Source organism: Electrophorus electricus, chromosome 7, assembly GCF_013358815.1.
Source record: "Electrophorus electricus isolate fEleEle1 chromosome 7, fEleEle1.pri, whole genome shotgun sequence".
Taxonomy (NCBI): Eukaryota; Metazoa; Chordata; class Actinopteri; order Gymnotiformes; family Gymnotidae; genus Electrophorus; species Electrophorus electricus.
This window is the reverse complement of record NC_049541.1, coordinates 22,682,060-22,690,646: the sequence shown is the minus strand read 5'-3', so window position 1 is coordinate 22,690,646 and position 8,587 is coordinate 22,682,060. Positions and strand designations below refer to the sequence as shown.

General features: G+C 40.0%; 1 pseudogene; it reads left to right on the top strand.

The window, feature by feature from the left end:
- Positions 1–2,344: 2,344 nt before the first annotated feature.
- LOC113580621 lies at positions 2,345–5,251 on the top strand (annotated as a pseudogene).
- The last annotated feature ends 3,336 nt before the right edge of the window (positions 5,252–8,587 follow it).

Genomic DNA, 8,587 nt, shown 5'->3' with positions numbered 1-8,587 from the left:
GTGTTTAATATCTATGGCTTACCTGACCTCAATTCTCTTTGCAGGTGTGGCGACAATTCTGCAATAAACTGAATCTCTACTTAGGCTATCATCCCCAATTGCCTATTACAAATGGTTTTCAGTTGAAAAATGTCTTAGAAAGTGTTTTCTTGTCATATTGGATGAAAACACTATATCTTGCACTGAAACAGTGCTGAAGTTGACTAGAATGCTTGGAAACTCTGTTTCCAAGAATTTCCAAGCATCTCATACTGTTTAGAAATGCTGTTTCATAGCGTTTAGAAATAAGAGAACAGAGTTGCAATTACTTGCAATGTGCACATCGTTAAAGTGTTAAAATATGTTTTCACTTGCACACATGGTTTTCACATGAAATACATCTTAGAATGTGTTTTTTTTTTATCATGCATTACATTTTGGTTGAAAACACTATGTCTTGCACTGAAAGAGTGTTTAAGATGATTAGAATGCATGGAAACAATTTCATAATGTTTAGAAGTAAAAGAACGGAGTTGAAATTACTTGCAAAGTGCACAGTGCAAACATGTTAAAATTGCTTGTTTTCACAAGTTTTCACTTGAAACAGATCTTAGTGTTTTCTGATCAAGCATTACATTTTGGTTGAAAATGTCTTGTACATGTCTTGTGAAAAGGTGTTTAAGATGACTAGAATGTCTTGTGAAAAGGTGTTTGTGAAAATGTCTTGTGAAAAGGTGTTTAAGATGACTAGAATGCTTGGAAATCGTTTAGAAGTAAAAGAACAGAGTTGCAATTACTTGCAAAGTGCACAGTGCAAATGTGTTAAAACAGATTATTTTCACCTGCACACCTGGTTTTCACTTGAAATACCTCTTAGAAAGTGTTCTCTGATAATGCATTATTTATTGTTTGAAAACACTATGTCTTACATTGAAACAGCATTTAAGACTACTAGAATGCTTGGAAACGCTATCTCATAGAGTTTAGAAGTAATTGCAATTGCTTGCAATGTGCACATTGTAAACGTGTTAACTTGTTTTCATTTGCACACATGGTTTTCACTTCAAATACATCTTAGAAAGTGTTGCCTTATGATCCATTACATTTTGGTTGAAAACATTATGTCTTGCAATGAAACAGTGTTTAAGGTGATTAAAATGCTGTAATACGGAATGTCATAGTGTTTAAAAGTAAAAGAACAGAGTTGCATTTATTTGCAATGTGCATATTGTAAACGTGTTAAAACAGCCTGTTTTCACTTGCTCAGTTTTCTTAGAATGAGTTTTCTTTTCATACATTACATTTACATGTCTTGCACTGAAAGAGTGTTTAAGGCGATTAGAATGCTTGAAAACACTTTCATAGCATTTAGAAGTAAAAGAACAAAGTTGCAGTTAGTTGCAATGTGCACATTATAAACGTGTTAAAACAACTTGTTTTCACTTGCAGACTCAGTTGTCACTTGAAATACATCTCAGAAAGATTTGTTTTTTTACCATGTATTATATTTTGGTTGAAAACACTATATTTTACAATGAAACAGTGTTTAAGGAAATTAGAATGTTTGGAAACGCCTTTAGAAGTAACAGAACAGAGTTGCAATTGCTTGCAATGTGCACATTCTAAACATGTTAAAACCACTTGTTTTTACTTGCACACATGCTTTTCAACATCCGAAACAGCCGATGACTCCAGGTTACATCACTGATGATGCATCCTAGTGCATCCGCAAGATGTTTCTTACATAATACAGCCTGGCACAGCCAGTGACTCCTAGGAATAGTCTAGGTGACAACCAAGAACAGGTTGGCGACTACTGGAAAGACAGATGATGGCACGGAAAAACGGCACAGTGGGTAGGATGGGTTAGCACGCCAGCCTGTATCTTTTGTGAGAAAGGACCCCACCGAGCTACGAAAAGCCCTGAAGAGAGATACCCCCAGGAGATCCAGGAGGGGGGGGGGGGGGGGGGGGGGGGGGGGGGGGAATGAGAGCTCCGATCAGTCTGACCAACGGTTAACGACTCATGCAAACGGATTGATTATGAGTATAACGTGCATTTGCAGAAAGCTGTGCAAGAACCAACATGTCCAGAATCCATCAGGCCAGAATGAAATGTTTGGTGCAGGAGACCAAGGTGCAACACATAGCTCCTAAACCACAGCAGGAGCCCGGCCGGGAGTCACCCCACAGAGCCAAGTCCCTCCACGCTCCTGAGTCTCCTATTCTAAGCAGAGTAGTTCTACAGCAGTAGATAAAGTGGCCCCCAGCCAGTAACCGGAGTGTGTGACTGCAGTTTGATAAGGACGTGTCCAACATCATTCAAGCTACAGCCAAAGGAGATGCTGACAGTTGACTTCAAACAATGACTACCATCATTATCAGCTATGCTTCTGAAAGATTCAGGCAGGTAGAGAAAGGTAACAACAAGCCCACCACCTACACCATGAATCGTAGGGCCTAAAAAAATACATCAACTGTGCCAGGAGCTCCGAACCCTTAAGAAACAGTATAGGAAATCTACTGATAAGGAGAAGCAGACATTAGCAGAACTGCAGAATTTTCTGAGGAAGAAGCTGATGACCCTATGCAGAGCAGAGTGGCATAGGCAGCAGGGAAGAGAGAGAGAGCCAGGAAGTGAGCTGCCTTCATCGCCAATCCCTTTGGGTTTGCAAAACATCTGCTTGGAAACAAATGCAGTAGCCACCTAGAGTGTTCAAGACAGGAAGTAAATTGTTTCCCCCAGAACACCCTGAGTGATCCATTGAGGGAGCAAGAGCTTAAGCCCAACAAAGCCCTCATCAGCCCTGCCCCCCCCCCCCAACAATGGTGTTTGATCTGAGGGAGCCGAGTCTGAAGGAGGTGGAGGAAGTGATTAAGAGAGGTCGCTCAGCATCCACTCCATGCTCAGCAGTGTACCCTTCTTGGTTTATAAACCTTGTCCTGAACTTTTGCGGTACTTATGGAAGATTTTGAAGGTAATATGGTGAAGGGATAAAGTCACTGACCAGTAGAGGTGTGCTAAAGGAGTTTGGATCCCAAAAGAGGAGAACTTGAGAAACATCAACCAGTTTCGATCAATTTCATTATTGGGCATGGAAGGGAAGGCATTTTTTAGTATCATCTCACGAAGACTGACCGAGTTTCTCTTCAAGAACAACTTTATCGACACCTCAGTACAGAAAGGTGGGATTCCTGTAGTTCTTGGATGTTTGGAGCACATGGAGGTAGTTTCACAGCTCATCAGATAGGCCCATGAGAACAGAGGTGACCTAGTTGTGTTGTGGTTAGACCTGGCCAATGCTTATAGTTCCATACCACACAAACTGGTCAAGCTTGCACTTCACCACCACCATGTTCCCAGTAAAATCAAGGATCTGATCCGAGATTACTACAATAATTTCAGGTTGAGGGTCACTTCCGGGTCAATAACATCAGACTGGCATCATCTTGAGAAAGGAATAATAACAGGCTGTACCATCTCTGTTATTCTCTTCATCCTTGCCATGAACATGGTGGCCAAGTCATCTGAGGTGGAATGCAGAGGGCCCCTATCCAAGGCTGGTGTATGGCAGCCATCCATTAGAGTGTTCATGGATGACCCTACCATCACTACATCTGTTCCAGGGAGCAGGTGGATCATACAAGGACTTGAGAGACTTATCACCTGGGCAAGGATTAGTTTTAAGATATCTTATTCAAGATCCATGGTGCTGAAGAGGGGGAAAGTGACTGACAAGTACCATTTTTTAATCTCTGGAATTGTCATTCCTTCCATCTTAGAACAACCAGTCAAGAGCTTAGGGAAGCTATGTGACGCAAGCCTGAAAGATTCAGCTGCCATCCAGAAATCCAACAATGATCTTGGAGCTTGGCTCACCAAAGTCGACAAGTGCAGCCTGCCTGGTAGATTTAAAGTCTGGATCTACCAGCATTCCATCTTACTGAGAGCTTCGTGGCCCCTGTTGATCTACGAGGTCCCACTAACAACAGTTGAGTCCCTGGAAAGAAAGATCAGCAGCTTCCTCCGAAAGTGACTGGGCCTCCCATGGAGTCTCACCAGCGCAGCACTGTATGGGACAAGTAACATCTTGCAGCTACCCTTCAGTGGCCTCACTGAAGAGTTTAAGGTTGCATGCACAAGAGAAGTACTACAGCACAGGGACTCCAGAGACTGTAAAGTGTCATCAACCGGTACTGAGGTGAGGACAGGAAGGAAATGGCAGGCTGAATAGGAAGTGAAGGTGGCAGAGTCTCATGTCAGACAAAAGGCACTGGTTGGTAGTTTGGCAATGGGCAAGAGTGGGCTTGGATTACTTCCCAAAGACCCAGGTCAGCAAAGCCCAGGGCAAGGAGAGACACTATCTACTTCAGGAAGAGATCCGAGCAGGTGTGGAGGAAGAGCAAGTCAGCAGGGCGGTGGGATTCCGGCAACAGGGAGCGTGGACTAGGTGGGAGAACACATTGCAGCGTAGGATTTCCTGGTTAAACATCATGCAGGCAGACTTCCATCGTGTCCAGTTCCTAGTGCAGGCGGTTTACGATGTCCTGCCAAGTCCAGCAAACCTCCATGCTTGGGGAAAGAATGAAACACCTATCTGCCTCCTTTACTCCAGAAGAGGCTCTTTGGAACATCTCCTCAGCAGCTGCCCAAAGGCAATTGTGGATGGTCGCTATCGGTAGTGCTACGATCAGGCACGTAAGGCAGTTGCTGAGAGCATATCCTTGGCCATCAGCACCAGCAAACACCATCATACCCAAAAGAAGGTAATCACCTTTATTAAAGTGAGAGATAAACCTCAGGCACGACCCGGAAGAACAACGGGCCTCCTCCATACAGCCTCCGACTGGCAAGTCCAGGTTGATCTGGGAAGGCAGCTGAAGTTTCCTCCACTTATAGCTGAAACATCATTCCGCCCAGACACGGTCATTACCTCTACCACTTCGAAACAACTCATCATGCTGGAACTTACATTGCCCTGGGAAGATCGCATGGAGGAAGCCAACGAGAGGAAGTGTGCCAAGTACCAGGTACTGTTGGAGATGTGCAGAGGCAGAGGCTGGAGGATGAGCTATGAGCCCATAGAAGTGGGCTGTAGAGGCTTTGCAGGTTGCTCCCTCTGCAGAGCTCTTAGTCAACTGGGCATCTCAGGAATGGCTAAGAAGAGCGCCATACAATCTGCAAACTGAAGCGGAAGAGAAAGCCACAAGATGGCTTTGGCTCAAAAGGGCTGATCCATGGGTAGCTGGTGGGACGCAAGTCGGGGCTTGATCAGCCCTGGCCAGGTCCCCTGGGCAAGGGTGTCTGAATGTGAGAGACCCGAAACATCTGATGACTCCAAGTTACATCACTGATGATGCGTACTAGTGCATCCACGAGATGTTTCTTACATAACTGAAATGAATGAATAAATCTTAGAAAATGTGTGGTCATGCATTACATTTTGGTTCAAAACACTATGTCTTTCACTGAAACAGTGTTTAAGGTGATAAGAATGCTTGGATATGCAATTTCATAGCATTTAGAAGTAAAAGAGCAGAGTTGCAATTACTTTCAATGTGCACAATGCAAACATATTAAAACAGCTTCTTTTTACTTATTCAAACAATTTCCACTTGAAATACATCTTAGAAAGCATTTTCTTTTCAGGCATTACGTTTTGTTTGAAAAGACGATGTCTTGCACTGAAAGAGTGTTTAAGGCTATTTGAATGCTCGGATACACAATTTCATAGTGTTTTGAAGTAAAAGTACAGAGTTGCAATTACTTGTAATCTACACATTATAAACTTGTTTAAAACTTTGTTTTCAATTGCTCAAACAGTTTTCACTTGAAATACATCTTAGAAAATATTTTAATTTCATGCATTATATTCTGGGTAAATGTTTGGAAATGCTGTTTCATAGTGTTAAGAAGTAAAAGAACAGAGTAGCAATTACTTGCAATGTGCAAATTTTAAACATTTTAAAACAACTTGTTTTCACTGGCACACGGTTTTCACTTGAAATATGTCTTATATAGTGTTTTCTGTTCTTGTATTATATTTTGGTTGAAAACAATATCTCTAGCACTGAAAGTTTTTAAGACTATTTGAATGGTTCGAAAAGCAATTTCAAAGTGTTTATAACTAAAAGAACAGAGTTGCAAATACTTGCAATGTGCACATTTTAAACATGTTAAAACAACTTTTCACTTGCACACTTGGTTGTCATTTGAAATGCTTCTTAGAAAGTGTAGTGTTGTCATGCAATTATATTTTGGATGAAAACACTATGTCTTGCAATTAGAATGGTTGGAAAAGCAATTTTATAGCGTTTACAAGTAACAGAACAGAACAGTTGCTATTAATTGCAATGTATACATTTTAAACGTGTTAAAACTACTTGTTTTCACTTGTTCACATGCACATGCAGTTTTCACATGCAATACATCTTAAGTGTTTTCTTACCCTGCAATTACATTTTGGATGAAAACACTGTCTTGCACTGAACGAGTGTTTAAGGTGATCAGAATGCTTGGATACACAAGTCATAGCATTTTGAAGTAAAAGAACAGAGATGCAATTATTTGCAATGTGCACATTTTAAACGTAGTAAGAAAAACTTGTTTTCACTTGCACACGTTTTTCAACTGAAATACATCTTAGAAAGTTTTGTGTGGTACTGTTTAAAACAATTAGTATGCTTGGAAACGCAATTTTATAGCGTTTAGAAGTAACAGAACAGAGTTGCAATTGCCTGCAATGTGCACAATGCAAACATGTTAAAACAGCTTCTTTTCACTTACTCAAACACTTGAAATGCATCTTAGAAAGTGTTTTCCTTTCATGCAATTATATTTTGGTTGAAAACACTATGTCTTGCACTGAAAGACTGTTGAAGCAAATAGTATGTTTGGAAACGCTGTTTCATTGCCTTTAGAAGTAACCTAACAGAATTGCAATTGCTTGTAATGTGCACATTATAAACATTTTAAAACAACATATTTCCACTTGCACACTTGGCTGTCACTTGAAAAATGTCTCAGAAAGGGTTTATTACATTTTGGTTGAAAACACAATATATTGCAATGAAAAAGTTTTCAAGTCGATCAGTATGTTTGTAAACCCAAAATCACTCTGCATTTTTGGACCTAAACTGCTAAAATACATGACAGAATAGCCTTACCTTCATATATGATTTTTCACCAATATTTGGAACAATAAAAATAGTCCCAAAAAGTGTTTATTTTTTTATGTTAGCTGAAAACACCTTCATAGGCTTTAATCCATCAATAACAATCCAATTTAACAAAGAAAATCACTGCATTTTTGCTCCTAAACTGCTAAGTTACATGAGGGAATAGCCTTTACCTTCATATATGATTTTTCACCAATATTTGGAACAGTAAAAATAGTCCAAAAAAGTGTTAATTTCTTCTTTTTTAAGTTGAAATCACTTTCATATGCATTAAAACATCAATAACCATGTAATTTAACAAAGAAAATCCCTCTGCATTTTTGCACCTAAACTAATGTCATATCTGACAGATTACCACCAAAGACGTAAAATGGCAATGTTTTTTGAGGGGCTAAGAAAAACATATGACCAAACACTATTTATACCTAAATCTGATTGGGTATCCCCAACAAACAATCTGCCAAAATTACTAGAAGAAATTACTAGTAAATTGGTTAACACCACATTAAAGAACATGCACCTGTAAACCTGGTCCACAAAAGCCAATTTAGATTCCCTAGAGAAAGAGGCTTTAATGAGTCTGATGAAAGACAACAGCATAATTATAAAACCGGCGGACAAGGGAGCCGTAACAGTTATCATGGACTGGGCCCAGTACATACAAGAAGATAAAACACAACTAAACAATACAGAATTCTACAGGCAATTGGACAAACCAATTTACTTTGACTCATCAAAACAAATTAATTATCAAATTGACCACTTACTCACACAAGGATTTCTTAACCCAAAACAGGCCAAATACCCGAAGGGAGATGACACACCAAGGCCTTGACGGTCCTACCTTCACCCAAAGATATACAAACCTCCGGAAAAATGCCCTATTCCCGGCATGCCACCAGGAAGACCCATAGTCTCAGATTGTGGCAGTGAGAGCTGTAGGATAGCAGAATATTTAGATAATTTCTTAAACCCCTTATCCACAAAACACACAAGCACAGGACTTCATACAAAAGGTCAGGAACATGACTTTAAAACAGGATACCCTAATATCCTCCATAGATATAAATGATCTCTATACTAATATAGAGAGACAAAACATGGACTGCAAGCTGTCAGACACTGTTTCAATCAAAATGCAGACGAAAAAAGACCAGATGAAGTGTTGTTAAATCTATTAGAATTGAGCCTCACCAAAAATTACTGAATTCAATGGAGAACACTAATTGCAAATCAAGGGTACAACTATGGGCAAGAAATTTGCACCTGCATATGCAAACATCTACATAGCAAATTGGGAAAAGACAGTATTTCCAAAATGCGAGCTAATCCCAAACAATTATCTGAGATACCTTGATATCTTTGTTTCGGGATGTTCCAAAATGTAGAAAACAACATTTAATAATTATTATAATTACACAAATGATTT